Source organism: Toxorhynchites rutilus, chromosome 3 (genome assembly GCF_029784135.1).
Source record: "Toxorhynchites rutilus septentrionalis strain SRP chromosome 3, ASM2978413v1, whole genome shotgun sequence".
Lineage (NCBI taxonomy): Eukaryota > Metazoa > Arthropoda > Insecta > Diptera > Culicidae > Toxorhynchites > Toxorhynchites rutilus.
Window position 1 is genome coordinate 4523192 of NC_073746.1, and position 11775 is coordinate 4534966.

The window sequence follows — 11775 nt, forward strand, 5'->3', positions numbered from 1 at the left end:
GTCTGTGTTGGGGAAACCGTAAATCGGGCCAATCAAAACGAGGCAGTTAGGGCGTTTAGATAACGCTTAACATTTTACAGTTATTCAATTATTTATCTAATGAAAAATGACATTTTATTAATTGCGATAGATGCGTAGAAATATTCCCTATCAATTGATGCAAACATCTTTCCGATCCAGTAGAAAATGTTCGAGTTATAAGCATTCGAAATCTTGCATTTTTTCCTGCATGTTCAGTGTTTATGTTTTCATTTTACCCCCCAAATATTCCGGTTAGACGTAGTCCCACGTCAAAAACTTACCGGTTACTCCTGTTATTTGTGTATTTGTAACATTATTTTGATATTATCAATTTTCATAAAATTTAATTCGAGCCACTGTGGGGAATTATTTCGATCAATAATTTGTTTATACAACATATTGAATAGGGAATGATGGATAAAGGGCGAAAAATCAAAACCAATGAGTCAGATGTCACTTCGTCTGTCCATTCCGGATATCCACAAAATATGACAACAATCATTCGGCCGGCTGACGACAAAAAAACGAAAACTTTATCCCTACACCTGTCGTCCATCATGAGCCAATTATACTGAATTTTGAATTATTTATCTGCGTACCCCACTCTCGGCAGCTGATATACCTGGAAGCCAAAGTGTGCCTCTCCATAAAAATAAAACCTGCTACAAAAGGTATACTTTCGAAACAAAATGTCAATATCAATATTGCCGGTGTCACAGCATTCCTGTTGAACTTTCGGTAGGGACCACAGTATTTTTCACCACCCCCTATCCACCCCCGGAACATCACTCTGCTCCGGCCCGAGCAAAGTTTTTACTGCGTTGACTTCCACCCAAACGCCCGAACGAACGTGACTGTGCAAATATTTACCGCCTCTTTCCGTTCCCCGCCACTGATGGTTACCCCGGCCACCCCCACAACACGCAAACCCACCATACCAGAGACCAGAGAAAGTGTTCGAGCAGTTCCGAGGAAAGACTAGCGGCTATGAATATTCGTACGATTCTCCGTGTACATGTTTGCATGTTCGCATGTCATTGTACAGCACAACAGCTCGATTGTGAGCTCGGAAGTGGTTCACACAGGGGGGGGAAAGGATGTCGACGGAAGGGTAACGGCACAGTACAAAACTTTGGCCCTCACGACCGATTCTCGACACATCCTCACCCACCCCTGCCACATTCACCCACATGCACACACGACTGTGGGTGGCTGACGGAAACTTTTTTATTAAAAGATGTATTAAAAAGGTCTTACAAGTGAGCAAATATTATTACAATGCCGCACTGATACAGAGAGAGAGGTTGCTTTTATTTCCTGCCACCAGCCTCCATCGTCACAACGAGCGCTCCCTCATCACGTTTGCGAAGAGAATATTCTAGCAGGGATTTTAGGAAGTTTTGAGAAGTTTGCCAAATACGATGTTTGCTCTGACTTGATTTTAGGTTGGTAATTTGGCATGTTCTAGCGATAAAGTAATTTTTTTAGTGGTAAAACGAAGTAGCGTATCGTAACATGCAGATGAATCGACTACAGTTCGGATAGTCCTCTATTCAAACAACCGGAGCTTCTTTACATGCAGCTATTCGCACTGCTATTGAGTTGATAACACAAAAAAAAAGGATTTTTCCAACATCGGTAGTTAAATATATAGTGAATACTTCGGTTAATGCTTTGTTTCGACCCTCCTATTCATCATTTTGGTTTATTCATGCGACTTTGTCTGCTTACACAACATATTTCAAAATGTTCTGGTCCCATGGCGGTCATTGCCACTTCCGGGTGTTAAACTAATATAGGTTTAGATTTAATTTTATGTCCCCTTTGAGAAAAATTCATAGCATTCTATTTATGTTATGGATGAACTGGAATGGGCACAGCTTTCGATGGCTAATGGTCGAGCATTCAACATTACTCAAATATAACATTTGTGCGATGGACAGTGGATGTAACAGTGATTTTATTTGTTTATTAATGTATTCCGTGAGGTGTTTTACAATCCAAATTCCTTCAAACAAATTGATGGTTAACGGCGTCGTATCCTGCACTATTTCGAGTAAGGTACACCGGGGCAAGTTGGAACGATTTTTTCGAAGTTCAACTTGAAAGTTATTTTAAAAAATCATTAAATCATCAAATTGAAATCTGTTTGCAGCATATGACAGATGACTTTTGATAATAAAATAGTGATTCACACTGGATGTTTCGGAAAATATAAATTTTGAAAATGTTTAGGTTTCATATACATTATTTCAACTTGTCCGTAGATCGTAGAGAAGAGGGAGTCTTGAATACTTGAACGACCTCTAGTTACAAAACTAACAAATTTACTTGTATCATGTGTGTGTATTAAAAAATTATGTAGAACATACTGTGGAACAAAATATGATGAATTCTTATTTTTTAAATTTTTCATCATTCATTCATACAGTAATAACCGACAAATGACGTCCGGCATCTGCAATAATGTTCTTTAAAAAAATCGATTTTCACTGATTTCAGCTTGTCATGGGGTGAGTTAAAATGCTCAGAGCTATACGGAAAAAGATTTTTCAGTTTAGTTTTCAAAACCACTACACTTGATTATCCCTATTTGATTACCTGACGTGCGATTCTGGCGATATTTTTGAAAAAATCTGTCCAAGGAAAAGTAAGCAATGGCGAGAATTGCGTTAAAGCATTCCAATATTCTGGTAATGGCTGTCATAAGGTGGGTTGAAAGATAATGTTTACTATATATATATTTTTATCACGTCAATCCATCATTTCTAGTAAAAGTTATTATTTCCGTTTTACCTTACCCCGAGTTTCAACTTGCCCCGGTGTACCTTACATAACATAATACATAACATTGACAGAAATAACAAGCTTCACTTTTCACGCGGCAAACCTTCAATTACTTAGGCGTTGTTTTGCCCGAAATATAAACACGATAGGTCGAAAAGCCAATACGAAGGTCGAATATAAACGAAATGTTCCTATTTGCAAAAATCTGGAGCTGAGTATAGGTCGGACCGTGTAAGTTGAACGCTTCACATTCTGAAATATCTATGATGATTTTGATCTTATCATTCCAGATTTATTCGAATCTACGTTCTGAAATATTCATCACATATACATTGCATATACTTTAGCTTCTGTCCGAGTTTAAGTTCTTTCAATGAGAAGAAATATGGAAACTACATCGAGTTCTGATGATCACAAAAGCGAATCAAAGATTGGAGAGAAAATGTTTAGCGATGTCGTGTGGCGGTCAAACCACTTAAAAATCATTACAAAATACAATTACACTGGTTGAGGGTGTAAAGACAGGGCTACCATCTATCCTGATTGAGCAGGGAATGTACTGATTTAGAGATCTATTTGGGACCTCCTGATTTATTTTTCACAATCTAGCCTTTGTCCTGATTTTCATAAGAAATTCAATTTTGTTGCAGAATCAGAATTATTTTCAGTGTATTATGTTTTTGAGTAAAACCTTTTTCATTGAAGATCAAAGTTTTGTGATTGGACCTTCCACGAGATCTTTCAACTATTTTCATTTAGAGGTTTTGTTTCATTGGCCACGGTGATGTTTTTGTGTTTTGTCTCGATATTCCAAGTGATTTTTTTGACATAGGACTATGTCTTCGATTTCTATATAGGGGGGGGGGGTCACTCTACGAAAAATGTAACGATTTATTAAGAGTTTTCAAACGCATATTACTCAAAATGGTTATTGTGACATGTGTTGTTTTTTTTTTTTCCAAAATATATATTTTTATCAAGGCTCATATGGCGTTAGCCTGACGGGGCCGGAGTTCAATATTTTGACAGTTTTTCTTATTATCTATGTTAGTAATATGTAACCGATTACTCGCGGTCGGCTCGAGGTTAGTATTACAAGTGTTTTCGTAATTGGGATGTTGCTGTCTCCAATGCTCTGTACGTGTGCCCGACACGGGATACTTCCTATTGGGATGCAGCTGACCATTAATCAGCAACGCCCCCCTAGTATGTACCCCATATCTAGCGTGGTGCGTCTTCTTGACTCGAGGAATCCAGGATAGAATGGTCACTAACCGGCGCAATCATCAGCTCGTGTAGAGTTGTCATGAGCGGTACAACCTTTGGCTCTTGTTGAATGATCAGTGGACTGCACAACCTTCGGCCCGTGCATCTGTAAAGAGTGTGTGTATGTATTGCCGCGACTAAGTAAAAGTTTATCGTTTGGATAGGAGGGATATGAAACGGGGACACAACGAAGGAAACATAATTAAACGTTGACATCGGCGTTTCTGAGGAACAGGTATAGATGAAGCAGAAGATCAGGATCACGGCTACCTAAGATATCCCGGACGGGGATATCCGATTGTCTGCCTTGTGCTCTCAGTGCTCTAGAGAGCTGAGAGCGAGCAGCATGGAACCGGATACACGACCAGACAACATGCTCGATGTCGTGGTAGCCATCGCCACAATCACAAAGATTGTTTGCTGCGAGCCCAATGCGATAAAGATGCGCGTTTAGGTTGTAGTGATTGAACATAAGCCGAGATATCACGCGAATGAAATCACGACCTACATTCAATCCCTTGAACCATGCACTCGTCGAGACCTTAGGGATAATCGTGTGTAACCAACGACCGAACTCATCACCACTCCACATGCGCTGCCAAATTACGAGCGTATACTGACGAGTAATGTGGAAAAATTCATTAAAAGCAATTTGCCTTTCAAAAAGTGTGCCTTCTGGAGCGCCCACCATAGCTAGCGAGTCCGCTTTCTCATTCCCCGGAATCGAGCAATGAGAGGGAACCCATGCTAAGGTAATCTTGAATAATTTTTCGACCAAAACACTCAATAGTTGTCTTATTCTTGTTAGGAAATAAGATGAGCGTTTATCAACTTTCATTGAGCGGATTGCCTCTATTGAGCTGAGACTGTCTGAAAAAATAAAATAGTGGTCGATGGGCAATGTTTCAATGATCCCTAATGCGTAATACATCGCACCCAGTTCAGCGACATACACGGAACAAGGATCTTTGAGTTTGAAAGAGGCACTGTAATTTTCATTGAAGATGCCGAAGCCAGTGGACCCGTTTATGTATGAACCGTCAGTAAAGAGCATTTTATCAGATCCAACTTTCCCATATTTTTCCGAAAATATCAACGGAATAACATTGGAGCGTAGGTGTTTTGGTATTCCATGGATTTTTTGTCGCATGGACAGATCAAAAATGACAGAGGAATTGCAAAAGTATGGGAAGCAAACTTGGTTGGAGATGCCTGGTGAAGGGTCCACGTCGTGGGTAAGGTACTCACGATATAAAGACATAAAACTTGACTGAGGAGTCAGTTGGAGTAGATTTTCGAAGTTATCAATCACCAATGGATTCATGATCTTGCAACGGATGAGAAATCTGTAGGATAATTCTGTGAACCGAAGAGTAAGCGGGGGTACTCCTGCCAAAACTTCGAGACTCATCGTATGTGTTTTGCATTCGACACATACGATAAGTCTCGAAGTGGCTATACGCAAGCAACGATATTGTATCCTCTCCAGCTTGAGAATATGAATCCTGGCAGCTGATCGGAAGCAAAAACTGCCATATTCTAACACTGACAATATCGTTGATTTGTACAACAGAATGAGGTCTCCTGAATGGGCACCCCACCATGTTCCGGTTATTGTTTGGAGAAAATTGATTCTTTGCTGGCATTTCTGTTTCAAATACGCAATGTGTCTCCCCCAGGTACATTTAGAATCAAAATATACACCCAGGTATTTGAAAAACATTGAGTGTTGGATCGTTTTGCCGGATAGGTGAAGCTGGAATTGGGCGGGTTCGTGCTTCCTAGAAAAAACGACCATTTCAGTTTTCTCCGTAGAGAATTCAATACCCAGCTTGAGGGCCCACGTGAACAGGTTGTTCAGAGTATCTTGCAAGGATTTTTGCAGAACGGCGGGATTAGTACCCGTGATGGAAATAACTCCATCGTCTGCAAGTTGTCTCAGCGTGCAGTCTCTAGTTAGACAATCATCCATATCATTGACGTAAAAACTGTACAAGAGGGGGCTTAGGCAGGAGCCTTGTGGTAGGCCCATAAAACTATAACGTGAAGATTTCGAGCTGCCATGAGAGAAAATCATGTGCTTTTCTGACAGTAAATTGTACAGGAAATTGTTGAGAATTGGTGAAAGTCCACGATTATGAAGCTGCTCTGAGAGAATTTCCATGGAAACTGAATCAAATACCCCTTTGATATCGAGGAAAACGGAAGCCATTTGTTCTTTGCGAGCAAATGCGATTTGGATTTCAGAAGATAGCAGCGCGAGACAATCATTCGTCCCTTTACCGGAAGCCAAACTGCGTATTTGACAGCAAATTGTTCGTTTCAACCCACCTGTCCAAACGAAGTAGAAACATTTTCTCTAACAATTTGCGAATACAGGATAACATTGCAATCGGCCTATACGAGTTATGATCGCAAGCCGGCCTGTTGGGTTTTCGTATGGCTATCACTCTCACTTGTCTCCAGTCATGCGGGATAATATTCAGCTCCAGAAACTTGTTGAACAAGTTCAGCAAACGCTATTTTGCCAAGTCGGGAAGATTCTTCAACAAGTTGAATTTAATCTTGTCCGACCCCGGAGCTGAATTGTTACATGAGAGGAGGGCAATTAAGAATTCTACCATCGAAAGATTCTCATAATCGCATTGGAGCGGAATATGGCGTACGACGCTTTGTGCAGGAACAGAATCGGGACAAACCTTCCGTGCAAATTTGAAAATCCAACGGTCAGAGTATTCCTCACTTTCATTGGTATGGTTCCAGCCACGCATTCTCCTAGCCGTATTCCAAAGAGTACTCATAGCGGTCTCCCTTGACAAACCATTGACGAATTTCCGCCAATATCCACGCTTTTTTGCTTTAATCAGACCTTTTAGTTTGGCTTCTAGAGCTTGGTACTTTCGAAACCATTCCACTAATCCAGTTTTCCTGAATTTTTTGAAAGCGGATGATTTTTCAAGGTAGACCTTTGAACACTCCCTGTCCCACCAAAGTGATGGAGGACGACGTCGGAAAGTGGTAGCCGGTACACGTTTCTTTTGAGCTTGAAGTGCGCTATCGTAAATCAAACTTGATATAAAATTATACTCTTCAAGGGGAGGAAGTTCATGCATCGAAATGATTGCTTCAAATATTAATTCTGCAAATTTTCTCCAGTCAATATTCTTCGTGAGGTCATACACAATATCGACTGACTCACTAGATTTTGATTCATTGGCGATCGATAAAATTATTGGTAGGTGATCACTACCGTGGGGATCTTGGATTACCTTCCATGTGCAATCCAGGGATAATGAAGAAGAGCAGAGAGATATGTCTAGCATGCTTGCCCGTGCAGGAGGGTTGGCTATTCTGGTTGCTTCCCCAGTATTCAAAACTGTCAATTCGAAGTTGTCGCACAGATCATAAATCAAAGTGGCACGGTTGTCATCGTAGAGTGACCCCCATGCTGTTCCATGGGAGTTGAAGTCACCTAAGATTAACCGCGGCTCCGGCATTGCCTCGATAGAATCAAAGAACTGATGGCGGCCTACCGTAGTCCTGGGTGGAATATATATCGAAGCAATGCAGAGTTCTTTGCCATTGATTTGTATCTGGCAAGCGACAACTTCAATGCCTGTAATCGATGTGATAGTGACTCTATAGAAGGAGTGACGTTTTTGATCCCCAATAGTACGCCACCAAACGAGTCGTTACGATCTAGGCGAATAATGTTGAAATCGTGAAAATTCAGCTCGTCGTCTGAACAAAGCCATGTTTCACAGAGAGAAAATCATCACAGTTAGAACTGTGAACTAAAAATTTAAATTGGTCTAGTTTAGAGATGATGCTTCTGCAATTCCACTGTATGACAGTGGTCAAATCCTTGACCTCTTGCGCTGAATTAGGCATCGAGGGAAATGAACGCTGCTAAAAAGCCGCATTTTTCTTTCAAAAATGTTCTCACAACCGGAAGCAAACATAATACTATGCTTTTAAGAGGATCATTTATATTTAAAGCATTTAAAATGTTATCCTCAAGGTCTGAAAGCGCAAGCAGGCCAGGTAGTGGCTGTTGCTTCGACCGCGAAAATGGAACAGACGTGTTCGTTGTTGTTCCGGGAAGTGCTGAGGACCCCTGGTTGGTAGCATGACCACGGCCTATTCTCAGCACGTTCAGTTCGAGGCTTCATTCCAACTTGGGAAGTTTCGGTATTCTTTCTGGGGAGTGATGGAAAAGAAGTAATTTTTCTTTTCCTGATGGCACCCTGCGATTTACCGGAACATCCTGCATTGGGAGCGTCAGCAACAGGCTCGTCGTTCTGCAGATTGGAGTAGGGATTGTCCTGTGTCGTTGGCACGGAACTCTTAAGTAGTTCTGCAAAAGTCCGCTTGGAATGTTCCTTTAAGGAACGCTTGAGTTTTTCCCCTCGTTGTATGTACACCGGGCATTGAGTAAGATCATGAGGAGTCCCGCCGCAATGAAGACACATGCGCTCTTTCGGGCAAGGATTCTCATCATGGCTCTCTCCACAATCTGCGAAACGTTTTTATTGCAACAATAGGCGGCCGTGTGACTGAGTTGCATACATTTGTTGCATTTTACTACCCGGGGTACAAAAAACCGAACAGGTAAACGAAGTGCCCCTATTGCAACGTAATTTGGAAGGGCGGAACCCTCAAATGTCACACGAAAAGAGTTTGTCCGATTGAGAATTCTTTTGTCATTTTTATGTGACACAGATTTCAGTCGATCGCATGCAAGAATCTTCACAGTTTTTAGTGTGGAGTTCTTGAAGCGACCGACACCATCGATTATCTCTTTTCGGGTCAAACCCTTTTCGGTTATTACGCCGTCTATTTCGACGTTGCAACAGGGTACGTATACACGATACTCAATCGCAAAGAGGTCGCAGCGCGTTATTTTGTTCGCCTGGGTCCTGCTTGAGACGACAACTCGTAGTTTGTCTGGCCCCATCCGTGTAATTTCGGTAACGTCAGAAAAATGTTGAGTTAGTTCCTTCGAGATGCGAATGACATTGAGAGGTTTGGATTTTCGTCTAAAGTACACAATGAATGGGCCTTTGGAGCCTTCATGGTATTCTTTAGGACGAAAATCCTGTTTTTCGTCGATTTCCTCATCTTCGGAACTATCAACTTCGTAAACAGAATTTTCTACCTCAATTTCTGCTTCATCCTCCTGCTCTTCAGGAGGAGGTTCGGTATCAGAAATATTCAATTGCGTCAACGGGGGGTCCTTTCCGCCCTCAGCCATATTAGAAAAATCGGTAAACTGTTCGATATGAACAGAATATAATAATTATCAAAATGAATAAGTAAAAAAAATATTATAAGGTTATGCTGCGGATAATATTTATATTAATTTATTTTATTTATATAAAATTCTAAAATGAAAAAAAGTTCCAATAAAATTTCAACGGTAATGTAACCAAGAAAAATAGACACCCCTAATGCCAACGTTTGCCGATTTGATAAACACACAGATGAACAATGGTGTAAATCGAGCACAGATGGTAGAAGGAATGATAGGAGGACAAAAGAAAAATAAACTTATACTTGCCGCTGCTGTGTGGCGTGTGTGATGAATCTGTCTGAATTGTATCCTCTGCGTCTCGGTCACGCACCACTTTGAGCTTCGCTCTACTCGCAAGCGCAACCGATGAAAAAAAACAGTCTGATTCGATGTGGAAAAAACACCTTTGTTGGATCGTTTCGAAAACCTGTCCGATCTACTTGCGAGTTATCGAAGGAATTGAATTCACATGTGTTGTGTTATATATCATTAGACAGGAAATTTATCCACATTTTTTTTTTGCTTGAAACATGAATAGTGAGTATAGTAAAAAAAAGTTTACAATTTGACGATTTAATTGGGTATGTTTTATTTCGATTGCACTATGCACACGCTTCCTCCCGGACGCAACGAGCAATGTTTTTGCCTAAATTCGGGCGTTGCGTAAAATGTTAGTTGATGCGTAAAATGAATTATTTTCCATTTAATAGGCATTAATTTTATATTATACATACAGTTCGATCAATTTGGGCTCAATTCATGGTTTTATCGTGTAGGTCTCACTACTAACAATTTGTGTCATACATGTCATACTATCGAGTATGTTGTTTGGTTATGTAAAAATGCAATAAATGAATTTAAATGGATACTGATTTAGAAGATCGAAGGGGTATACCCACGTAAATCATATTATGATAGCTTGAGTAGTCGCGATCTTACAGGGCTACAAAGTTATCACAAACAATGTCCCGGACAACGTGGTAACGAAGGAGATAATGCTATTTTTATCTATAATATATTTTTGTATTCATAGATTGATTTGACTCAGTCTTATATTTATGTAGGTCTTAACTATTTAGACTTGTGTTTACAAATGATACATGATGACTCTTTGTCTTCTTCTGCATGATTGAATAAACAGAAGAAAAGGGTAGTAATGGCTTTAATCGTATTTTTGTTACATTTTTGAACAGAATGCGGTATCGAATTCTACCACGTTATGTCATCTAACCCGTTTAAAGGCACTTGTATAAAGGAAACGGTTTTTATATGGCATCCATTTGATGTATCAGAAGATAAAAAATACAGATTTTGAACAATGAAAAACTTAATTTAAATGCAATTACTACACACAATCCTATGGCAAGATCCCGTCCATGCACCTAGGCTCAGACTTATCAACTTTTTTAAGTGTCTAAACGAAAGTGTCATTTTACCGATGAATTGCGCCAGAACTTATGGATTATGAGGCCAACGCTGCATATGTGTTCGGAAAATAAAAAAAAAACACTGTTACAGGGAAAATGTTTTTTTAACATGTAAGCGGTCATTTTATCTATTTACCCTCGATCAACAGTATGAAGGGAAACATCATGAGAAAGGTTGGCTTCACCTTCTAGTTGGATTTTGTCATCTACCATAACCCTGTCATAACTCTATCCAAACAGCATCACAATAAAGTAATATAAGCTATGTTTCTGAGTTTTTTATTATGCTTCGATAAAACGTCGCCCTGTATTTCTACAAAACCACTGCTTCACATCACTAAAAACTGCTGAATATTTATTTAAAAAATGTCGATGCATTCTAAAGTAATATCCAAAATGATCCATCTGAATATAAAAAGTTTGCAGTACTGCGTAAAAATGCGGTCGTGTTCTAAACAAAACCTCCTACTCCCCCTTAGAGTATTTTTTTTTTAATTTGTAAAGCTGTAAAAACATTACTTCTTTTTTTTTCATATTTTACGTACCAAACTATTTTTTTTTTCGACAACTCCATATTTTTATCTTTACAAAATTCAATGACAGTGTTGTCAGTTCCATAAAAGTTTATCTTCACTTGTAGGTAAATATTTTCCGATTGATGAAGTATCTCAGAAGAGAGTTATTATAATATTACGTTGATAGAGATCTCGAAAGTACTTTATACAACTTTGTTTTTTTTCGTTTTTGCAACATGATATTTTTTTTATTTTAGATCTTTATCTGGTGGCCGCAACACTTATTATAATTATCTTCATTGTAATAAATTCATCGTACAGAGAAATTCGCCATCAAAGTTTGACACATCTTCTCGACCTTTTCCAACTGCGGGAGAATCTACGGCTTTGCATACACCTTTGCATACAGTGTATTATTTCTAAGTTTGCATCCAACTCAAATGTTATTAGAATTTAGTTCAAGAAT

At 39.5% G+C, this 11775-nt stretch overlaps 1 protein-coding gene across 3 annotated transcripts in view; it reads left to right on the plus strand.

The window, feature by feature from the left end:
- The window catches only part of LOC129772787 (uncharacterized), a 398153-nt gene that overhangs the window by 133044 nt on the left and 253334 nt on the right, over positions 1-11775 (plus strand). The window lies entirely within an intron of this gene.